At 37.1% G+C, this 24,178-nt stretch overlaps 1 protein-coding gene across 5 annotated transcripts in view; it reads right to left on the reverse strand.

The window, feature by feature from the left end:
• The window catches only part of arvcf.S (ARVCF, delta catenin family member S homeolog), a 229,655-nt gene extending 207,499 nt beyond the window's left edge, over positions 1 to 22,156 (reverse strand). For 2 of the 5 annotated variants that reach the window (XM_041580314.1, XM_041580312.1), the window contains exon 1: positions 22,112 to 22,152. The gene's annotated coding sequence lies outside the window, so the exon portion shown is untranslated. Of the gene's footprint in view, positions 1 to 22,111 lie in introns of all 5 variants that reach the window. The other 3 variants (XM_041580313.1, XM_041580319.1, XM_041580318.1) reach the window with 3 other exon arrangements.
• Positions 22,157 to 24,178: the final 2,022 nt, after the last annotated feature.

The following is a 24,178-nucleotide window of genomic DNA, read 5'->3' on the forward strand; positions in this document are numbered from 1 at the left end:
ACTTATTTCTGATATGAGGTTTGTGTAAATTATTTTACACAATAAAGTAAATTGGAAAAGAAATACACATGCTGGGGAGAAAAAATGCAAAACTCCATCAACAAGGCTAATAGTAACGCACAGTAACAAGCACTTTACTGACTCCACCCAAAAACATACAAAAATGTTGCTTTAATATTCAGTGGCTTGCCAAAGAACATTTCTCTTGCAGAGTATTACCCAGTCATAATCTTCTATTTCATCTCTACCACTACGGATCATTTTTATATAACGCATCAGTCCCTTGTCAAGTTTAATGCATTCAATTCCCAACACGTTTGAAGGCTTGTGCATTCAGACTATAAGCCAAAACAGCATGGGACTCTAAGACACACAGCAGTATCCAGTCTTAAGAACATCTGCAATAAAAATACACTTACCTTGCATCCTGTTCAATCCTAGATAGATGTTAACATCCATTCTAAATTTACAAGATGATTAAAATGAATTGACAGGTCTTTTTCCAACAGATAAAAGGTATTAGCCCTTTCATTACTAAGACCAATGATGATGACTAAAATCTGTATCAGCCAATTTGTTCCAAAGGATGTCCTTGTGGAGGAATGAATTGGCTAAATATAGTTATTTTTTAATTCTTTAAATCCCATAGGTGCTTTTATTTTATTCTTAGTACACTACAGGCTAAACTGTTACCATTAAGAAAGCATACAGTAAATGCACATTTTATGCATTAAGTTATTGAATGCAAGCAGTAGCAAGTCACAATTGCCCTCTATGTACTGTATATCAAGACAAAATCAATGTTTGTAGATTGAATAATGTAATAATGTAATATTCTACCGTGGCTTCCTGTATCTCTTTTGCAACTAAGGTTGAAATAAGATTATTTAGTAATAAAAAAACTGCTTGAAAATTACGTGTTTAGGTTGCTTCAAAAAAAAAAAACAAGAAAAATCTATATATTATTCTCATAATTGTATAATAATTGCTTTGAAATAACTTGCATCAGGAATAAACAATATGGAGGCGGTGTTGAAGCTCATGGTTGAACACCCTATAGAACAGAATGGTGTTTGACTACTTTAACCTATTGATCTAATTTGGCAAATTTTTCTGGGCATCATAAAAACTTTAATCATTGTGGTTGTGGAACATGTTAACTGCTGGAAGCCAGTTATAGTATTTATTCCCCTATGTTTTGGCGATTTCTAATGCATGGTTTCAAAGAGGTCTGTCATTTTAATCATCAAAAGCCTTACTTTGAACATCCTACATCAGTATTCATGTTAAAAAATATGTCAGGCTTCCTTCCTAATGAAATACTATTATTCATGACTTTTAATACGTATGGTCAACGAGTATTTTTCTGAATTTTAATATATAGCATTTACATGTACTGTATTACTTAATTTGTTTACCTACTTTTAAGTTCAGAAAGATAAACATGGGATGTGTTTTTGTGCCCTACTGCATGTAAACAATGGTTAGATTTTACAGCAACACTGACATAGTTAATAAATAAATATAGCGTGTCAGTTTCAAACATATCCTTGAAATGCACAGCCAAGCATGAGGTTCCCTTGCAGAGCTAAATCAGCGGAGCCAACATTATGCACACTGCAATGTAACGCAATAAACTTGATTACAAACAAGTGAATGTGAATACACTGCAAAGGGTATCACATTATAGGAAAGTAATGCCTTTCCCAACTGCTCTGTATCATTTTTGATTTGCTAATATGTTCATTGTGCTATGATCACTTTTATCCCAAAACAATTGTCACTAGGGCTTAGCTCACTGGTACTTAAAGTAGGTAACAATCAGCACTTACCAATGCTATTAGCATCCCACCACTCTATGGCTCCTGTACAGCAATTATTCATCTTCTAATACAGTAGTTCTTTCTTAGCATAGAAAGGTAAATGTACTGACAAAGCAAAAGGAAATTTCTTAGCTATGTCTGAAACTGTATTGGGAGAGTGGATGGCTAGACAGCTAGAGAGGATTTTAAACTGGGCATGGGTGTGAGAGCAGTGAGTAATTTTTCGAAGGTAGGTTAGATGAGGATTTGAGCATAGTAAGGGAAAAGTATCAATAATGGCAGGGAAGAAAATAAGTTGTATTTACATATGTATTAAGAAGTTGTATTTACATAAGTTACAAGCTGGCACCAGTAATACATGTGGTGGTATTGGCACCAAATGGGATATATATGATGTCATCGTGAAGTAAGGAAGTTAATAAGAATGAAAATAAACAGTTTAATAACTACAAGTAAGAGAGGCAGAAGCGTATTTTAAAGAATACTGTATAATACGATATTACTATATGAAGTGTTGTAAAGCAGCAATCAGGAAGGCAGAGATAGAAAACGAGGAACTGATTGTGGCACAGGCTAAAACTAACCCCCAAAAATAGTACATTAACAGTAAAATAAATGCTGGTAGAGAGTGTTGTTATAAAGGATACAGAAAAGGTAAATGTGTTTGATCCATTATTTTCCTCAGTGTATACAATAGAGGAGTCAGAGTTTCAAGACCCACTTAATAGGGACACAGATGGCCCAGCTCAATGGAGTCAATAGCTGATTTTAGCCAGACCTCTATTTCTGGTTTTCTCAGACTTATTTTCATATTGTATGAAACCTATGGCCTGAAGGAAAGCTAATGAATTCCCAATATTTTAAAAGGGATTACAATCACAGCCTGACAATTATAGGCCTGTAAATTTAACATATGTTGTGGGTATATTATTTTAAGTAAAGGGATCACATGCAAGATTACCTCTGGAGAATAGCATTATATGTAATAATCAGCATGGCTTTATGAAGTATAAATCCTGTCAAACAAATTTGATTGCTTTTTATGATGAAGTCAGTAAGAAGTTAGACAGTGGGGATGGGTCCAGAGCCCTTACTGATGAACCAACAGTGATGGAGCAGATAAGCAAAAATCACAACTACCATTTTTTTTAATTAAAAAATATCCCACAATACAGCTCCTTCAGATTCTGATCTTTGTGACCTGAAGCAAGTAAACTTGGTATGGAAAATTATTTAGAATTATATAGCTGAATGTAAAAGAATGACTTTATTTCGCTTTGAATTAAAGCTTATCTGACATTAATCAAACTTAGTGGAATAGTTATAGCATAATTTGTGAGCTTATAAGGCTGTGAATTACTCACAGCTGTAGACATAGAGGCTTATTTATTAAAGGCTTATTTATTTTATTTATTGCCTTTTTCTACTCTGTATAGACTTTTGGGGGGTATGTATATTTTCTCTAATGCTAAAATCATATATATAGTGATGTTTTTCTGACATTATATTGTTGCAATTGCCACAATAACTATATATATATATATATATATATATATATATATATATATATATATATATATATATATATATATATATAAAGATACATTTTTATTATACCACTCTTGTCTGATGAAAAGTTTTTTTGAGTGTGCCTACCTAACATATTGTGAAGTGTATATAAGGTTACTCGATATAGGGGTAACCTTAGGTTTTTTGTGTGCCCTCCATGGATCTATATTAAAGCTTATTTATTAAAGGCCAGATTTTAGTGGTTTAAGAGGTTTTTGAAACCAGGACTAAACTCACAAACTCTAAAACAACAATTGTCATTACATTTATTAAGATATGATTAAAAAAGTATGAATGAAAAAAGTGATGAATGATCTGGAAAAAAAATCTGAAATTCTCTAACATTCTCATTTAAGTTTAAAAATGGTTGTAAAATGGTTTAACAATGGCCCAATAGGATCAGCACTCCTTCCGTTGACTTCTACAGCACCTTGGCAAAGTTTGGCATGAAAGGCTTTTGTGTTTTTTTCACTTGAAAAAAAACAGGAAAAACCAGGAAAAAAATGTTGTGATTTGTGGAAAAAAATCAAAATTCAACTGTTCGTAAATGACCACCCAAAAGGTCACAAATATAATAACAAGCTGGTTTACCTCTCATAAATATGCCATGCACATTTATCAACAGTGGGCACATTTATACATAGCAATTAACAATGGCAACCAATCAACATTTATTTTTGTTTTTCTACCTACAGTTGGCTAAAACAAGGGTTAACCATTGATTGGTTGCAATGGGTTATTGCCCTGGTGCATTTGCCTAGTGTTGATAAATGATGATAAATGAGAGCCAGTGACTCCAATCTCCTTCTGTGTTGCCACTCTAACACACATGACTAGTCGCACAAAACTACTGAGGGCATCATGGGGACAGGGGCAGCATCTATTAAGGTATTTCTAAATGACTTAAACCTACCAACAGTCCTGCATAGGAATAACAATGGTTAATCATAGGAAGTCCATTGTACCAGGGAGGAATAGATACTACCTGTACTTGGTTCCCTGCTGTCTTCCAATATCTCTTTTCAAGAGGAAAGGGCATTAGTTTCCCTAACACTGCTTTTTTACATTTCCAAATTTTTCAGCTGTCAGAGAAATAGGCTACATTCCATTGCAAGAAGAATGTTTCTCTAACGCTTGTGATTATGTAGAACAACCTCTCCATGTGAAACAAGGGTGACATTCTTGCAAGATAAGAATTCTACTGATAGTTTCAGAGCAAAATGCAATTCTTGCCCCTTTCTTACTTTGGTGCTTATTTAAGCATTTTTTAAGCAGAGTAAATCACTTTAAAATCCCCCTCCAATTTCTTTTTTTAGCATTACAAAATCCTACCTTCCTCAGTCACAGATGCCTTAGGTTTCAGCTCAGTAGTAGGGAAATAATGCAAAATATAATAACAGGACTGAAGATGATATTACTGTATTCTATGTTTAGTTGCATAGTTAGAAAGTATATATTTATATTTGGGAGAAACACTAATGTGGATTTTGTTTCTCCATATATTGGCATCTTTTTTATTTGATGCAACTTAGAGTAAATTCAGATATTTCAATGTGACGTTTTGTTGCTTTTTTGTTATATAGTTTTATAGACATACAAAATATTGTGAACCGCATCCTATTGTGAAGTTGGAGGTATGTAACAGCAGTGCAATATTCAATTCATTCTTATAAGTAACAGACACACATGTGAGAATGACAGCGCTGCCTCAACTGTTGCTGGAAGATGAATACAAATATGCACTCTACTCACAAGGCTGCAGATTGTTGACAATTAATAACAGCCTCGTCAATATAATTTTATACTAAAGGCAGTGGGGGAGTTGCCCAAGGATATATTTATATAAATAGGTATATCTACTCTCATATCATTATATACATAAGTATTTCTGGATATGAGGATTCATTAATAAGATAGATAGGTCAATAAAAATATACATTCATTAACAAAAGCTATTGACACACTCACAAATATAAAACAACAAATCAACACTGAATCTACATAGAATATATTATCAAGATAATAACAAATGTGATACATTACATCTACCCCTCTGCTTCTCTTATACCTTTACCAGTGGAAGGATACACATATTGTATATATAATAAAGTATATATAATAAATATATAGCGCGAGCAAGTCTCCTAGGTAACAGGGGATGAGTGAACATGTGACCGCAGGGGCAACAGAGGCCAAATGGCAAGAGCTTGGCCCACAACTGCCTAGAAAGTAGAAACCTTTCTTAAATTCATTTTCCAAACCAGAAACGACACTAACTTTCATAGATGGAGTTATGCTTTGAAAAGTCCTAAATGCTGTCCATGGTACTGAACCAAAATGTTGTCTTGTGTCACCCAGTGTTGCACATTTTTATGAATTGACTACCTGACTATGTTTAAATACATTTTTGATGTAATAAATCAGTCCTGATTCACTTTAGTCAGAATTAGTTGATTGTGGCTATTCTGTCCTCCACCCAAAAGCTCTATATTTGCACAGGGAAAGATAAGGTAATTCTAAGAAACTTTGTTTTTATATTTTTGCACTGCAGTCTCTGACTCCTGAGACAACACTGCAAACCAGTTGATAAAGCTGTTTTAAAGACCTACTGACTCATGAACTGGAGAACAGAAAGGGATAAACAAGCACTGCTTTTAATAGAAATTGCATTTAAAAATACTCCAAAACCACCGAATGTCGAAAAAATGTATATTGGAAAGTTGCTTACAATTCTATTTTCATGAAGTTTTTGGCTGGAGGACGTATGGAAGAACTTTCTCAGAATCAAAATGAAATCTTAAGAAAAAATTCCATAATACACCATTTTACACCATTTATTCTATTCCCTACAATGGGGGATTCGACTGTAAAGACATTTTAAGTGCATTAAATCTATTGTGATCATTGTGCCCATATTACAGTTCACTGGTTACATATGGAAGACACTGTAACATACCACTGTCACACAAGGATTCATTTTATGTTCTTGATTTAAAAGATTGTCAAGCCAAAGAAAATATTATAATGTTTTTGATCTTAGAAGCCTGAAATCCTTGTGGACTCCAATAAAAAACATCTCTCATGTATCAGAAAGGTTAGTGTGGGGGGTTGAGAAGTGTTTGATTGCTGAAAGGGGTGTATGGGCTGAAGCTGGATGGCATTTCCTTGGCTTACTACCTGCCCAGTAAACCATGCAAAGATGTCTTTTAACCTTACAGACAGGCCTTGGTTTTTCCTCTGCTCACCAATATACTGTATGGCATTTTTAATTTACTTATTAAAAGCTAAGTATTTTAAAAGGCAGCATACTAGAAGAGAACATTATTATATGGAAAGCCTGCCACTTTGTGTGATCTCTACCATAATGCAGCTCTAACAGGAAGAAGTGTGGTAGCAAAATACAGAACTTTGTCGGCTAATTGGCTCATGTGACCTAACATGTATGGCTGTTTGGTTTGTTTGTGTGCACCGTGAATCTGAGGATCCCAGGGAACGTCCCTTATTTTTTTAAAATGGCAATTTTCTATTTAGGTTTACCCAGCTGCATGAATATTGTTATGAAACTGTTTATTGACATGAAGCAGTGTTTTAAATATGAGATGTTTTAAGCAGCATATTTATATAGAGACCTACATTGTTCAGGGGTAAAGTTTTCCTTTAAAGTAGAGAAAGGTAAAAATATACAAAGACCAGTATTTTATCTAGAAAAGGTGGCATCCCTAGGAGCAACATATATGATTTTGTTAGCTAATGTAAACTGGGCACCCCACAGACATCACTGATGAATAATTAGAAGTTAAGAACCTGTAATATAATCACCCAATTCTAATGTCAGCCAGTGTCAGACTGGCCCACAGGGATACCAGAAAAACTCCCGGTGGGCCCAGGTGTCAGTGGGCCCTCATGCTGCTAAACATTTGGACTATTTTGTGGTCATTCCTTATTTATATGAGAAAAAAAGGCTTAATAGATGGAATAATAGATTATAGTATGTAAAGAAAAGAGACTAGGAGAATAGAGGTTGAGTGAGGAGAGGAAGAAAATAGTACTGAGAGTGGACCCCTAGTTTGAAGTTTTTTGGTGGGCCCCTGGTCTAAGGTTTTTTGGTGGGCCCCTGGTGTCCCAGTCCAACACTGATGTCAGCTGATCATTTGGTTTAACCCAGAAGTAGGCAACCCGCGGCTCCGGAGCCTAATGCGACTCTTCATCCCGCTTGCTGTGGCTCAGTCTTGTTGCTTTGCCTGTCACGTTGTCTATACAGCCCTCGCACCTGCTGGCAGCTCAAAAAGCCACCAGCAGGTGTGAGGGTTGTATAGACATCCCAGGCAAGACCGAGCCGCAGCAATATGATTCATCATGGTCCTTACCGCGGTTGCACAGTAAATACGAGTGAAGCCACAAGAGACCATCTGTAGCTGGTTTGAGGGCTATAGAAGTGGATGTGACGCATATTTTAATGACGTCTATAGCCCTCACCTTTAAACAGATGAGAACACTAGCATTTAATAGGGCTATTCAGTGTTTAATTTATTTCAAAGTAGGCCTACACATTGTACTTTTGTTGTTGTAACAGATAAAATTCAAAAAAAAGGTTAAAACTTTTAAAAGTTTATAAGCGTTGTTATGTTTTGCGGCTCCAGACTATTTTTCCTTAGTGGAAGAGGGGGCCAAATGGCTGTTTTGATAGAAAAGGTTGCTGACCCCTGGTTTAACCAATGTCAGTATATTATCAGTACAGTTTATTACTATAACAACCTTCTTATACAAATTCTTATGTTAATTTTTCTACAATGAGTTCAGCACATTATTTTTCTTCAATTTCAAGTTGGTGTTCGTATTTTTAATATGTGTATTTCATTTTATTGTACAATAACAGCATTGACAGCATCTAAAGCACTTATTTAATTTATAAATGCACAGGCCAGACATCAGTGATTATTTTAATTATAGAGATACTACAGAACTATTTAATTTCCTGAGATTCTTGTTCATCATGGGGAATTACAGTAAATCACCAGCATCTGCCACGTGCCCTAAATGCACAGCTGAACAAGCAGATTTATGCTATGATTCTGGACAGAGGTAAGGTGCTGGGCCTCTCTGTGGAATGGGATTATGATAGTATGGTAGTATTAAGCAATTTGTGATCAGAGGAGAGTAGTATGTAATAGGATTGTGGGAGAGTAGTTAAGCATTAGGATCATAGGAGAGTAATAAGCAATAAAGTCGTAGGAGAGTAGTAAGCAATGGGTTGTAGGAGAGAAGTAAGCAATAGGTTGGTAGGAGAGTAGTAAGCAATAGTGTCACAGGAGATTAGTAAGCAATAGGTTGATAAGTAAAAGGGTTGTAGGAGAGTAGTTAAGCAATAATGAATATGAATTTCTTGATTTGTCATATCATGCCATCTTTAACAGAATGACATTGAGTATAATTCGTAAAAAGATGCATTTTTCTTATATCAAAGAGAGGCTTAAAGGTGCAGTTTACCTTAAAGGGATTCTGTCATGATTTTTATGGTTTACTTTATATTTCTTATTTTTATATATTTCTTATTAGTTACACTGTTTACATTGCAAATAATTCACTCTACCATTTAAAATTGTATTCTTGAACCAACAACTGTATTTTTTCAGCTGTAATATTGGTGTGGAGGTAGCCACACCAATATCAGGCACCAACATTGTGCCTGATTCTGAGCTTTGAGAAGGAGCAAGTACTTCAGGATGGAACTGCCTCCCCTTCCCATTGTATTTACCAAGACCTAGGACATGCTCCCTAGTGGTAGACATTAGAATAGCACCCAAGCAGAGAAAAGCAAATCCTTCAGCAGACGTGTCAGGTAGTTGCTATCTGGTTAGCGGCCCATTGTTCTGTTGATAGGCTGCTGGAGAGGGAAGGAAGGGAGTAATGGTTGTCATTTAAAATGATTAAATAATTTTTTTTTTTAAATGAAATCATTATTGTTCTCAATTTATTCCCTTAAGGAGTAAATGTAGAAGCACTAAGAATCACCCTATGTGGCTTAATAAAGAAGTAAAGAAGTTAATAGGAAAGAAGAGAAAGGCATTTAAAAACTACAAGTCCGTTGGGACAGAAGCTGCATTTAATGAATATAAACACTATAATAAATGTTGTAAATCAGCAATCCAGAAGGCAAAGAAAAAAAATGAAGGGTGCATTGCGGTGGCTGCTAAGACTAACCCCAAAAAGTTTTTTAAATATATAAATAGTAAAAAGATGCAGGCTGAGAGTGTTGCTCCATTAAATAATGGTACTAGTATGGCTGTAACAGATACAGAAAAGGCAAATGTGCTAAATCAGTTCTTTTCTTCAGTGTATACAATAGAGGAGTCTTAGATCTCAGGCTCACTTCATAGCTGCACTGATGGCTCATCTCAATCTAGTCACTGGCTGACTCAGGATACAATCCATAAAGTTTTAATAAAAATGAATGTAAACAAGGCTCCAGGGCCTGATGGCATACACCCCTGGGTTCTAAGAGAGCTTAGCTCAGTTTTGAACCAGCCCCTATTTCTGATTTTCTCAGATTCTCTTTAATCTGGTATGGTGCCTATGGATTGGAGAAAAGCTGTTGCCATTCCAATATTTCAAAAGGGAATATGGTCTCAGCCTGGCAATTACAGGCCAGTTATTATTTGAAGGCTTGTTAAGGGATCACATTCAAAATTTTGTCCTAGGGAATGGCATTATGAGCAGCAATCAGCATGGCTTTATGAAGGATAGGTCATTTCATTGCTTTTTATGATGAGGTAAGTACGATGCTGGACAGTGGGGGGGCAGTAGATTTGATCTTTTTGGATTTTGCAAAAGCATTTGATACCGTGCCCCACAAACGACTGCTTTCTAAACTAAGGTCTGTTGGGCTTAATGAAGTTGTTTACACATGGATATGAAACTGGCTACAGGATTGGGTACAGAGGGTGGTTGTTAATGGTACAATCTCTGCTTGGAGTAAGGTTCTTAGTGGGGTCCCTCAGGGCTCGGTATTGGGTCCACTTTTATTTATCTTGTTTATTAATGACTGAGGGGCAGAAACGTAACTAGAGGGGGGCGGGCCCTGGCGCAGGACCCGCAGCTGGCCCCCCGCCCCCCTCTGTACACCCGGAACTGGCCGGGAATATGTGGCGCAAAGCGGCGTGCGGACTGCCGGGTGGCCCTGAAGGGGTGCGGGCCCTGGCCTGTTCGCACCCCCTGCTCCCCCGGTAGTTCCGCCACTGCTTAGGGGAGTATTGTAAGTAATGTACCAGTGTTTGCAGATGACACAAAACTATCCAGCCCAATTAATTCCATTGAGGATGTGGCATCCTTGCAACATGATCTTGACAAACTGGCAATCTGGGCAGCTAAGTGGCAAATGAGATTCAATGTTGATAAATGTAAAGTCATGCACCTGGGATGTAAAAATATCCAAGCCACTTATACCCTTAATGGGACTGTACTAGGCAAATCCATTATGGAAAAGGACATTGGACTTTGTAGATGATGAACTTGGCTGTAACAAGCAATGCCAGTCAGCAGCATCAATGGTAAATAAGATCTTAAGCTGTATTAAAAGGGGCATACTGTAGAGTCACAGGAGGAGGGGGTCATTCTTCCACTGTATAGAGCACTTGTAAGGCCCCATCTAGAATATGCCGTACAGTTTTGTTCTCCATCACTCAAACAGGACATTATTGTATTAGAGAGGGTACAGAGAAGGGCAACTAAGCTGGTAAAAGGTATGGAAAATGTTAGCTATGTGGAAAGACTGGCCAAATTGGGGATGCTAACGCTGGAGAAGAGGCGTTTAAGGGATGATATGATAACTACAGTATGTATAAATATATAATGGGATCAAATAATAATCTCTCTAATGCTTTATTTACCAGTAGGTCTTTCCAGCTGACACAAGGTCATCCATTCCGTTCATAAGAAAAGAGGTTCCAACTAAATATTCGGAAAAGGGTTTTTTACAGTGAAGAGTGTGAAGATGATACATTAGATAGCTTTAAGAAGGGATTGGATGGCTTTTTAGCAAGTGAGGGAATACAGGGTTATGGAAGATAGCTCATAGTACAAGTTGATTCAGGGACCAGTGCCAATTTGGAGTCATTAAGGAATTTTTTCCCCCTATGAGCTACCTGTCCCTCGTGAATACAGTGCTGTATTTATGATGCAGCTGCAGGTCTCAGTGTTCTGAAACAAAGTTCAGTGATCTGCAGAAATGCATCTAGCCTGGAAGTCAGAGCACAACATTCAAAAACATAGTGGCTTGCCCCTTTTTTTGCACTTTGCATCCTGTTTTACATGTGGTAAATGACCCCCATGGTCTGCTTCAGCTTTTATTAATCTGGGCATAGCTGCTCTGAGTTTCCCATATGCTTCCCTAAAAAAATCGCTGGCTCAGAGCTTATAAACTGCCTGTTGTGGATCAAATCTACTTGGACCGTGGTGCTCTAAACTCTTTTTCTGGAAACCTACTGTATTCTGGTTCTTGATTATTGCCCTGCCCTAGTCCTGTTTCTTGTACTTATCTCCTGGGTTTGACCTTAGTGAGTTTCTGTTTATGAACTTGACTTACAATTCTATAGAAGTTACTCTGACCAAGTTCATGTGACTATGCCTAGTTCTATCCTTATTGACTCATTCTCTGAGTTCTGTGTTTGGCTCCCTTGCTGATTATCTGGATTCTTGCTCAGTCTGGCAGTACCCAAGTGAGGGCCAGGCTAAAAGCTAAAGGTGGCTGTTATAAGCAGAAAAGCATGTCTAGACCAGAATCCATTTACTCCCCTGGGGTTTGGAATTATATTGACCCTATAAATATGCTCACCACTAGATATAGTAAATAATGTGACCCCTGTTGTATAATATAAGGATATTATAAGTTACTAAGGAGTCTTATGACCGTATAAAGGTACGAGGCTAAAAGCTGAGTGCTTTTATACAATTCATGAAACTCCATGGGGACTTCTAATATCCTCATATTTTACAGCAGGAGGTACTGTATATTATTTAAGATAATGAACACGTTCATGTAAGAGAAATGACATCACAAGCTCATAATAAATGATGACATCACTAAGCAAATAAACTAAGTTGCAAAAACTAAGCTGTTTATGTAAAATACTGCATGCTGTTTGTACCTTGAATTCTCCTCTACTGATTGCAAACCATTATTCCCTGTCCTCTCTCTTTTCTGTTCCTTCACTTGTTCACTGTTAGCATTTTGTCAGGCACAGTCATACCCACTTCCAGGCTTTGTTAACTTTGTTTAATTAAAAACTGTATTTCTGAGGTGATTATGTAATGGCTAAACTCTTATTAGAGCATATTAATTATGTTGCCTAACATTATTGCCTGCGTAAATCAAACATGTTACGAATTAGCAATATTTGCCCACGCATTTCTATATTTTATGTTACTCAACAGTTTTTTGGTTATTAATTTACAGTATATGAACCAATAAATAAATGTGCAGCTCCTTTGGAAGGTTATATATGCTATTTATAACTCAGTTTTAAATTAATTTTATTTTCCAACATATGTTCAGTAGAACATGACACTGTTGTTAACTCCTCACATGTAAAAGGACTAATTTTGATTAGACTCTTCTGAGTAGCAGTTAGAATATTATGAGTTGTTTGCCACTAACAACAATTCATTTGGAAAGTAATGGTATTGTGGGCAACTACACCTAATCTATGTACGCCAACATATACAACGCCAATCGTGGCTTCTGTGGGATGGTATTTGGATTAGTAGCTAGAAAGTATTGGCCTGCCTAAAAAGGGTGCAACAAATAATTCACAAGCTCACCCGGGCATCTAAAACAATGCTTTTACCTGGTCTCCCTAGGGAGACTCCCACAATCCAATGCAAAGAGAATTTGGCATCAGCACTCAAAGGCACTGCAAACAGGGACATGCCCCTTCATCAAGTGATATAGCACGGTTAGTTTTAAATAGCCACAAACCCCACCCACTCATGAATATTAATGTGTAATAATTGTCCATAGTCCACAATAAAGCCAAAACCATCTCCATAATGTCCATAACATCCAATGTCCATATTATACCAAGTCCATTGCTTACATTTTTGGTCAACCCTGAAGTCTATCCAAGAAAATTGGAAGAAAAGCCAAAACGCATTTATTTCCAACAAGTTTAACAGCATTAAAGGGTAACTATCGTTATCCACACAAGAAAAGGTTACCTTTCCCTGGACATATTTTTCTTTTTTTTAAAGATTATTTTGAAGGAAAAGAAATATGTAGTACAATTTACACAGTAACCCATAATATCCCACAAGTAACATGTCAGGCTAAATTCTTCATTAAGAACTCTTGGGGTTTGTGTTTGTAATACCCATATCCAATAGCTTTCCCTCTGTAATAATTTCTGCTTGAAATCCTCTCCTTGTTTCTTAAAAATAGCCTTTAAACTTGTTGGAAAAATATGGTTTTTGGCTTTTCTTCCAATTTTCTTTGATCTGGGATAGACTTCAGGGTTGGCCCAAAATATAAGCAATGGACTTGGTATAATATGGACATTGAATATTATGGACATTATAGAGATTATTGCACATCAATATTCATGGGATGATGAGGTTTGTGGCTAATTAACACTGATTGTTAGACCATGCTGTATCACCTGACAAAGGGGGGGAATGCCCCCAAAACATTGTTGACCTAATAAACACAAGGGACATGCCCCCTGTTTACATTGCCCATGAGTGCCTTGTGCCCAATTTTCTCAGCCTTAAAAGGGACCATGAATAGTGGTTATTGAGGGAATTTTTGGGGCACTTTTTTTAATACTATGCAGGGTCGGACTGGAACCTTTGCTGCAAAACCAAGGGCCCTCCTGGCAGTTCCCAGGGGCCCCCTCCCGACCTTTAAACGCCACCAGCATGTGCAGAAAACAGCTGGGCACTTGGGGGAGCAGGTCTGAGCCGTTGGGAGCCCATAAAGGCTTGAGCCCACCAGGTTTTTTCTCGGTGGCCGCCAGACCAGTCCATCTCTGGTGTTATGAGGTAGGCCAATGCATAAATAAAAGAAACACTCGATAATATTATATTGTGCACCAGATCATAATAAAGTGGCTAACTAACTAGAACAAAAGTATGGTGGGTTAGATGATTTGGTAAGGATGGCTAAATGGTCCACATTTAGTGGCACAGATTAATGATCTAGCAATAGTGGATGGGAATTTAGAATAATATTGCAACAATGCAAATAAAAGCTAGGTATGTATCCTTTGCCATGAAACTGGTTATACCCTAGGCCTGCTACTGTGTTTTCAGAACTGGAAACAAGACTTAATATAAAACTACCTCTATATAAATTAGGTAGCATCAGTATAAACTCACAGGCAGTGTGGGTCGATGCATAACTTTTTAACCTCTACAAGGTGGTTATTCTTACTGTTGAAGATTATACATGAAAAAAGAAAATGAAATAGAGTAGTGTTCAAAGTATGGAATCACTAGGGAATGTGAATGTTCTTTAAATCATGCCATTCCACTGTGGTCAGCACTTGCCTGATGCAAATCATATCATAACATCAGGACAAAAATCCAAGGCAGACTTCTAAGCTATGCAAAACCTATTTTGGAAATAATCAGAAAGCAATAGTTTTGATGGACTAACCCATAATATCAAGGAAAAATATCATGACTTGAAATTTCCCCTGAATATCTTGAAAAACTGACAGCTAAAGTGCCAGAGGTCTGCAAAGCTGGAATTGCTGCAAATAAAGGATGGAGGATTCTTTGAATATAAAGTTTAATGGACATTAGAGTTATATGAAATAAAAAAAATTTTATGACATTGTCAATGTAGTGACTAAAAGTTCTCATCAATTTAATGCTACCGCTTAAAATATGAAATTCCTGGGTGATTCCGAACTTTTAAATACTAGTGTATCATCAGTTACATTTATATGCCTATGCTAGTTCAGGGTACAATTAAATTTAACCCATTTTTAGAGGTTTTAGAGGTTGTTGTAATTTTAAGCGCATTGTTCAGCTTTATTTTCATTCATACTTTTTATAATCAGATCTTTAAAACTTTCACGACATTTGTCATTTTAGAGAAATAAGGTTTCATTGTGGTTTCAAAAACCTCTAAAAATAATACAATTTGACCTCCAATAAATAGGCCTACATGTGTTAGAAACCTGAATATGTGGATTGCATGTAGTTGGTACTTGGTTAAAGGGAAGTACAACCTTCTGCAACCTTCAGAGTTATTCAGAATATTCTTGTGGCTAGTGTTTAACTTTTGCTAGCAATCAGACAGCAGGTGGGATGTCAGAATGGAAGAGCAATAGGAGAATGAATGACATGCAATTAAAAATAAGAATAACAATAATAGTTATTATAGTTGATTTGTTGTTTGATTGTCAGGGTCAGTGAGCACAATGACAAGAAACATTTATCAGACAGAATAAGAAAATCATACAAAAAAATAATACAGACCAATTGAGAAGCTTTTTGCGAATAGGTTCCTTTATAACGTACTAAAACTTAATATAGAGCCCAATGCCCAAGGAAAAGCAAAATCGAATTCACTGGGGATTGCCAATAATATGTTGAACACCCTCAGTAAATGAAACATATCCCAGTGGAAAAAAATCTAGACTTGGGGGTCAAATTATGACTGCAGTCATTAAGGAAACCCTGCATGAGTTAAAGGGATTTTGTCATGGGAACACATGTTTTTTTTTTTTGTTATAAAATGCAACAGTTAATTGCACACCCCCAGCAGATTCCTGCGTTGGCATTTGTTATTTAAAAAAGCAAATAAATTTTTTTATGTTTATTTTTGAAATTTGACATGGAACTAGATATGTTCTTAGAGTCCCAGGTCCCCTCAACCATGTGACTATGATAAACTTCAGTCACTCTTTACTCCTGCACTGTAAATTGGAGTGATATCACTCCTTCTTCCTCCCCCCTCCTCTTTAGCTGAGGTATTTTTCCTAGAGCAGCTTTTCTTAAATAAGAAAAAGTACAGCACCTTAAAGATTTATAAGATGTCACCTGTGCAGTTATAAATCTCCCCCAAAGACTTGTGCATGCACAGTATATATGGTTTTACAAATCCTCATTCACGAGGAGACAAAAAATCTAAATGTGAGGAAAAAATAATACCTTCCAGACAGTGGCGTAACTAGATATTACTGGGCCACACAGCAAATTATTTTTCAGGCCCCCAAAATGTTTAGAGGTTGACTTGTTTCTCCAATATTTATTGAAATTGTATATGAATTAGGGCCTCGTGGGGCCCCTATACCTCCTGGGCCCCCCTGCAGCCGCAGGGTCTGCTTCCTCTATAGTTACGCCCCTGCTTCCAGGTAAGGACTACAGCAGTTTATCTTTCAGAAGGTAAAGCATGTGTTTAAAGCTAAATAGGATTAAAATAAAATGTCAAGGCCGCATTGAGCAAGTGACCCTCACATATATGCAAATTTAACAAGTCAGCCTAAAAGACTTAAAACTGACCTTTTCCAGCAGTATTATATCAGAGGACAAGTACTGGTTCGGTGGATTAAGACACTGTGCTGAGACACAGAACAAACAAGTGCTAAGGTCTGTTCTAATGTCTGGGTTAAATTAATGGGAAATTAGATAAGTAAATGTAAATCTCTGTCTCCCAGGGATCAAAATTAGATTGCTAAGTTCCCCCTATAATACTACTAAGAAGGCAAGCCTTTGTAAACCTGCTGGTGAAAATTGAGGTTTGTTTGTTTGTTTTGGGAATTAAAGGTAATGAACCATATTGCTCGCACATCACCTAAAAATTTACAGATATGCACAATATCAATATGGTATCTTGCCTTTTTCTGGGGAAATGCTGAGCCCCATATCTACATGCTCGGCTGTTCTCAAGCAGCCTACTGAGACAAGCCTTTAATGGCAAAAGTAAAACCCAGTCTAATATTTCAAGGGCAGCTGCAGCATTACAGTACATTTGTATTACATTTTAGCATACTTCTCAAAATGGTGCACTGTATGCTACACCATTGATCCACCCAAGTCACACAGAGCCACCCACCCTCAGTATGACAATCAGGATTCCAATTAGGTAAGTTCCCAGGCTTTGGAGACAAATGAGTCACATTTGGGGCTGAACAGGTACATGTTTTGGGCATTAATAGGTGTAGCCAGGCAGGTATATGGGGCCCCTGATCTTACCCTGATCTGTCCAAAATAGAATGTTCCTTATAAACTAAACACCTTGCTTAGATTGCGATTTGGGACTTTCAGAAATAGGGAACTAGGGCCTATTTAAGTCACCTGTAGGCATAGATATCTTCTTTATACAGTATATAACCCATATAGATAACCCATACAGGTGCAGCTAGCTTGCCCCTCTTTCCTTATTTCCCTTAACACTAACTGCATGAAAATGTACTTCTTTAAGCTGTAAGACTAATACTGTCAAAAAGCATGAAATGTCTGTTTTTAAGAAAAATGTACAAACATTTAGGGGGTTATTCATTAAAGTCTGAATGTCCCTGTTTCCTTATTTCCCTTTACACTACCTGCATGTAACTGTGCTTCTTTATTATACCCCGAGGCTGCAAAAAGTCAGAATCCGTAAATCCGCCATCTCAGACCTGCCCAGGTTGTATAAATCAATGGGAGTGGTCCCTATCCTATTAAGAAGTTTCTGTGGTCTGAGCTGGAATTAGCCTGAAAATCTGACTATTTCAGGCTTTTAGGGGCAAAAGTCCAAAAAATTCAGGCTTTTCCGGAAAAAGCCTGAAAAACTTGAGCAATTCAGGCAAAAAAATCATACAATTCGGATTTTCACTCGATTTTATCGAGTTTTCCCCAATCTGAGAAATCCTGCTCTGAACACATACCTCCCAACTGTCCCATTTTCCGAGGGACTTTTGACAGCTCAACCGGCAGTCCTGGATTGTAACTGAAATGTCCCGACTTTCTCTTTGATCTCTGGCACTGAACAGCCAGAATATACAATGTTTTTAACTTAATTGTTTTTTGGCAGAGAGCCCAGAATAGATACATAGATACTTTTGTAACAATTTGAGATAAGGAAAGGGCAATTCACCTTCGTTAGCAAAACTGTAATAACTGGAAAAAAAAAACAGAAATGTGTTCAAACTTTCATAACCTGCCATTTTTTTATAAAATGAACATGATAATTGGGAGTGTGACCACAAATGGGCTTGGTCAAAATATTTTGCCTCCCTGCACATCTTTTTGCCTTTCTTTCTATTTCCAAAATGTTGGGAGGTATGTGAATATCATCAACCAATTATATGATTAAATGCATTGCATGTGCCAGGGGATGCCCCAAGTACAGAATTTGATTTGGGATATTGCTAACACACATAGGTCAACACTTCAGTATAAACATAGACAAGCTGTCATGCAACTTAATTAAAACAATCCTGCTTAGCCATAATGCAACTTTGATAATCATGATATATCTATACCATGAGCAATTCCAATACAGAAAGGACATTTTAGTTGTTCTTTCCAGCTTTCAGAATTGTCACTCCACCTACCCCACCCCCCCCAAAAAAAGAAAATGCTATAGATTAGTTTATGGTAACTTGCTTCTGTTTTTATTCTTTCTCATAAGCTGAAGATCACAGAGAGAGCGCGATATACATGAAGCCTTTCTTAAATTCAGAGGTTGCCATAGAGACAGAAAGATTTAGGCTCCTGTGATTTTCACGGTCTGTTTTTAGGATGATTTCCAAAAGAAACACATTATTCCTGCCAGCTACCAATATATGGCAAGGTGTGCTGCTATTTGGAAATGCTGTTTTAACTACTTTACTGATAAAAAAAAGGACCTTCAAAGATATTAACAAAGGTCAGCCATATTCTGCAGCTATAAAGCAATGTACAATCCAGCAAAACTGGCCCATGAAGATCAATAGCATCTGCCTTGATCTTATTTTCTTGTTAAAATGTAAGCCAGGTACATGCACTTAAAATGAAAAACGCTTCACCTGAGGCACAATGAGTCCACAAATTGGTTACTCAATTAGCTCGAGAAAGAAAGGATTTGAGGAAGGGAGAGAAGGAGCAGTGATAACAATTGACAGTTCACTGACAAACCGCTGAAATTGGCAGAGTGGGACACGTCATGAAAGATGAGAGCGTACTGTACCACACACAAGAATACAAAGAGATCTGAGCTTTGCCAAATACTGAAGCTTCTATTTCCAAAAACAGCTACACAGAATTCTTAATATGTTTGCGCCTATATACAGCTTTATCTGTCTATATATGCATATCATTTTTTCCATTAACAGCACAGAATATCTAGAACTTTTTAAAGGTGCAACAGAATCTAGGAAACATTTGCAGGATATTTGGTATTTTCATAAGTAGAATCAGCTCTGTTTCTGCTGTCCCTTGTGATGTGCCACAGGCTTAGAAACCAACAATATTTGCAAAACAGTATTTATTAAGACTTTGCTGGCCTGGGCAGATACAACTCTTTTATGATGCCATGCCTACATTTAAAAACAGATATATAATAAACGGTTTCAAGGGCAAGGTACTATTCCCTTGAACCAAATTTCTTGCTTTCTGTGGCAGAATATCTGAGCTGCGGAACCTTCTTAAGTACAGGGTCCATGTGCCTTTATGACCCCTGCACCTCTTGTGGAGACACTGCACAAAACATTGTTGCTGACCTTCTTTACTGACTTGAAACACTGGGCAAACTGGGATGCATATGAAAGACATTGGGCTTTTGTCTGGAAATCTCAACACAAAATAACTAGACATAAGGAATACAATATTGCAATTAAATTTCATTTATCGAAGGATTAAATCCTGCGAATCGAACGATTTGAAGGATTTTAATCCATCGATCAAACGATTTTCCTTCAATCAGAAATTTGTTAGAAAGCCTATGGGGACCTTCTTCTGGCGCATGCGCAGTAGGAACATTTACCGGTACGGCTCTACTGCGCATGTGCCGAATGTCACGAAAAACTTTGTGACATTGGGCGCATGTGCAGTAGACGCCGGTCAAAGCAGGAAGAAGACGCGCGTGCGAGAAGATGGCGACTGTGAACTCCATGGACAGGACCTGCGCAGAGGGGTGAGTAACAAGTTAGGGGCATTTGCCCAGGGGGACAGGTAGGCCAGGGGGGCAACACAGGGGAGGGGGGAGGGGTTTTGCGCCCAGGGGGTTTCCTTCTCCTTTAATGCCTTTAAGAATGGCTTGGATGATTTTTTGGACAGACATAATATCAAAAGGCTATTGTGATACTAAACTCTATAGTTAGTATAGGTATAGGTAGATAGAATTTAATTAAAAGTAGGGAGGGGTGTGTGTATGGATGCTGGGTTTTCATTTGGAGAGGTTGAACTTGATGGACTTTGTCTTTTTTCAACCCGATGTATCTATTTAACCAACTATGTAAAAAACGTGTGTCAAGAATATTTTGCACCTGCGTAGAACCATAAATACTTGCTCAGAAATCCGGTAATAAAATGATTGCATTGTGCAGTGTCAAGAGTTTATATTGGGGGTTGAATAAAGGGGCAGAAGGCTGCAATCTAATTAACATGCCCGTACACAAATAGGCCAGTTAGAAAACACCCCAGCGTATATAACTGGTTTGTGTACCTACTGCACATACAGTTATGACCATCCACTACCAAATTCCAACCTCCATAAACTTGTCACCACCTGTTTCCAACCTAATTTAACTTCTAGCCAATCTTTGTACTCTAATTCAATTAAGAACCACAGCCACTCAAAGCCCAAAGTGTTCATTTTGTTAAAAACTTTCCCCATGTATTTGTGGATTTTGCACAGTTTTCACCAAATGATTTTTGCTATGTCTCAACCAGTGATTCCAATATCATGCTCTGCGTCAGAAATGTGCATAATAGGTTTTTCTATTGAGGAATTTAATTAAAAAACTAGATTCATTTGCTGGACAAGCAGCTGTGTTGGAAGGAAAATAATGGTAATATGTGAAATGGGACAACATACTGCAAACGATATGAAAGGCAATACTATATTAACAAAAATATGCTTGTTGGCTTGCTGAAAGCATGTACAGAAGATAATATTAAAGGAGGACAATTTTTCTTTTTGTTAAACACAAAGCCGGTTTTATCTACAGATAATGAGGATCAGTCTAATGTTTAGTTTTTCATTTCATTTTCTTAGCACTGCAGTACTACAATATGATATGAATAACTTGCTTTGTTTGCTAACCTCGTTCATTATTTCTTCATTCTGCTAAAAAGTTTAACTAAATATGCTCTATAAGACACTAATGAAAATAACCATATAACTTTTTTGTTTCAACAGAAATCCTTAAAAAAAACTAACTATTTTTAATTGTTGCTCTGGACTTACTGAATATTTTGAAATGGTTATAAGGCCCCTAAATACTCATCTACTCCTTAACATATTACCTTAAAACCTGTGCTCAGGAAACATCATTAGTTCATCTTTCTTTGGGTGTCCACACATTAGCAAAGGTGGAGCAATCAGCAGCAGATGTATTACATTCTGTAGCGGTGGTAGAACCCACCTGGCAGTGCAGTTGGAGCAAACGGCACCATAGAGGAGTCAGCAGAACAGCTGGAACTGTCAGAATGATAAATACCCTTACTTTACTTTCGTGCTGTTCTAAGGATAGATGTAAGTTTACCCTGTTGTCAATTTTTCAGAAAATGTTTAAATCCAACATCTCTCTTACCTTTCACTCATACCTTATGTCCTCATAAAATCACATCTCTGATGTTTTTTCATTAGGGCTCTGTCAAAAAACAAAACAAAAAACAAATGTGAGATTTAAACATATCACTGTTGTGTTGCTTTTTCTGCCCACTTTATACATTACAGAAAGTTGTCTTTAGAATACATGACAATAGAGACGGTATTGAATAAACAAAAGCCTGGTGGGTACAAGATGATATCACAATATAAAAAGGAACATCACAATTACTTAAGAGATTTGTCCAACATCAGTGAAGCAGAAGGTGTTAACCCCTATGTGTTGAAATAGGCTAAAACCTACACGTTGTCTGCCATTAGAGGAAACAATGAAGTGTAAGAAAGTATCTGCAAAGAATATCTATATAAAAAGGAGTAAAGTCCCAATATAATGACATCAGAATACTGTAGCAAACAGAAACAAACAGCATTATTGTAATTAGCACCGGGAGACCAGAAGCCTTTGCACATGATTTGTCTCTTCATGGCAGAGAACATTGGGCCCCTGGACCCTTGTGTCACAATGCTAGTGCACATTTTGGCAAATTAAGTTCAGTGTCCATAAGTGCAAGGTTATGGCAGAAATAACCTAAATGTGAGTTATACACTAAATTGTAGTGTGTTGGTTGAGATTTTTTGTGTATAACAAGCTGTGTAACTCTAGGCAATATCAATCAGTGACTACTAAAGCAAATAAAGTACTTTCTTGGAAATATAGAGATAAAAAGATAATTTTTCCTCTGTATAGGTCCCTGATAATGCTTCAACATGAGTACATGACAATAAGAACTGTATTAAATTAATAAAAGTCTGGTGAGTGCAAGATGATAACACATAAAGAAAAGCATCTCAACTTGTTCTCACTTTATTTTAAAAAATTGACCAAACTCCCAAAACCTGAATGCCCTTAATTTACCAATAGTTTTTTTCAATTAAATCGGTGCGAGAAAAAATTGATGACAAAATTGACTGTCACTTCGAATTGTGCAACTTTTTCGAATTGTCCCTCCGAAAACTCAAATTTATTGAGCTGTTGCCAAAAAAAACTTGAATTTATCGAATTATTGAACTAAATTCAGTGCAAACAGCCCAAAACTATTGAGAATCCTGAAGGTAAAAAACATGTTCCAAATGTTAAAAGGATCATCTGCCATTGACTACATGATTTCCACAAGTTTTAGCGGGAGTATTTTCTGATACAGATTTTTAGCAGCTTAGGAGCTGTCACAGTGCTAGTGAACATTTTGGCAAATGAGGTTCAATGATGGTATGTGTAAGGTTATTGTAGAATTTTGTCTCTTTATAGTCCTCAATTTAAGTATGTACAGTACAGTGTTGGGCTCCAGTCCTTAAGAAGGATATTAATGAGCTAGAGAGACTTCACAGATGTGCAACTAGACTGGTTAAGGGATGGAAGAAATAAAACATGAGGGCAGACTGTTAAGATTGGAGTTGTTTTCTTTGGAGAAAAGGTGCTTGCAGGAGTACATGATTACTCTTTAAAAGTTTCAAAGAGGACATTACAGACAGATAGCAGGGCATCTTTTTTCACATCAAAAAAGGTCAATAAATCAAAGGCCATCCCTTCAGATTTGAGGAACTGAAACTTCTTTTGAAGCAGCGTAGGGGGTTACCGTATTTATGGTGAGGGCAGGGACCTTGTTGAATACCCTGCCAGGTGATGTTATGCTATGTTATGTTATTAAGAGTGGCATGGATGACTTTTTAAACAAACATAATATCCAAGGTTAACTTAAGATTGCAAATGGGGGTGACATACTACATGGTTTGCTTCCGATTATTATGGTAGAGAAATCTCCCCTCTCTTCCTTTCTTTTGAGGGGCTGGGCTAGAAGTAGGGATGTAGGCAGGGGGGCAAATGTCAAGAAGTGGGCAGTTACTACACTGCTTATAGAAAGGCCACTCTTTTCAGTAACTGCAGGTTATAGTGTGAAAGCAGAGACTGAAAAATAATGTCTACACATAAAATGAATGAAATTCTATGGAGAGGATTGTGTTTAAAAACCATGGACAGAAAGTCATAAGCAGG

The sequence above is a fragment of the Xenopus laevis genome, chromosome 1S (assembly GCF_017654675.1).
Source record: "Xenopus laevis strain J_2021 chromosome 1S, Xenopus_laevis_v10.1, whole genome shotgun sequence".
Classification (NCBI taxonomy): Eukaryota; Metazoa; Chordata; class Amphibia; order Anura; family Pipidae; genus Xenopus; species Xenopus laevis.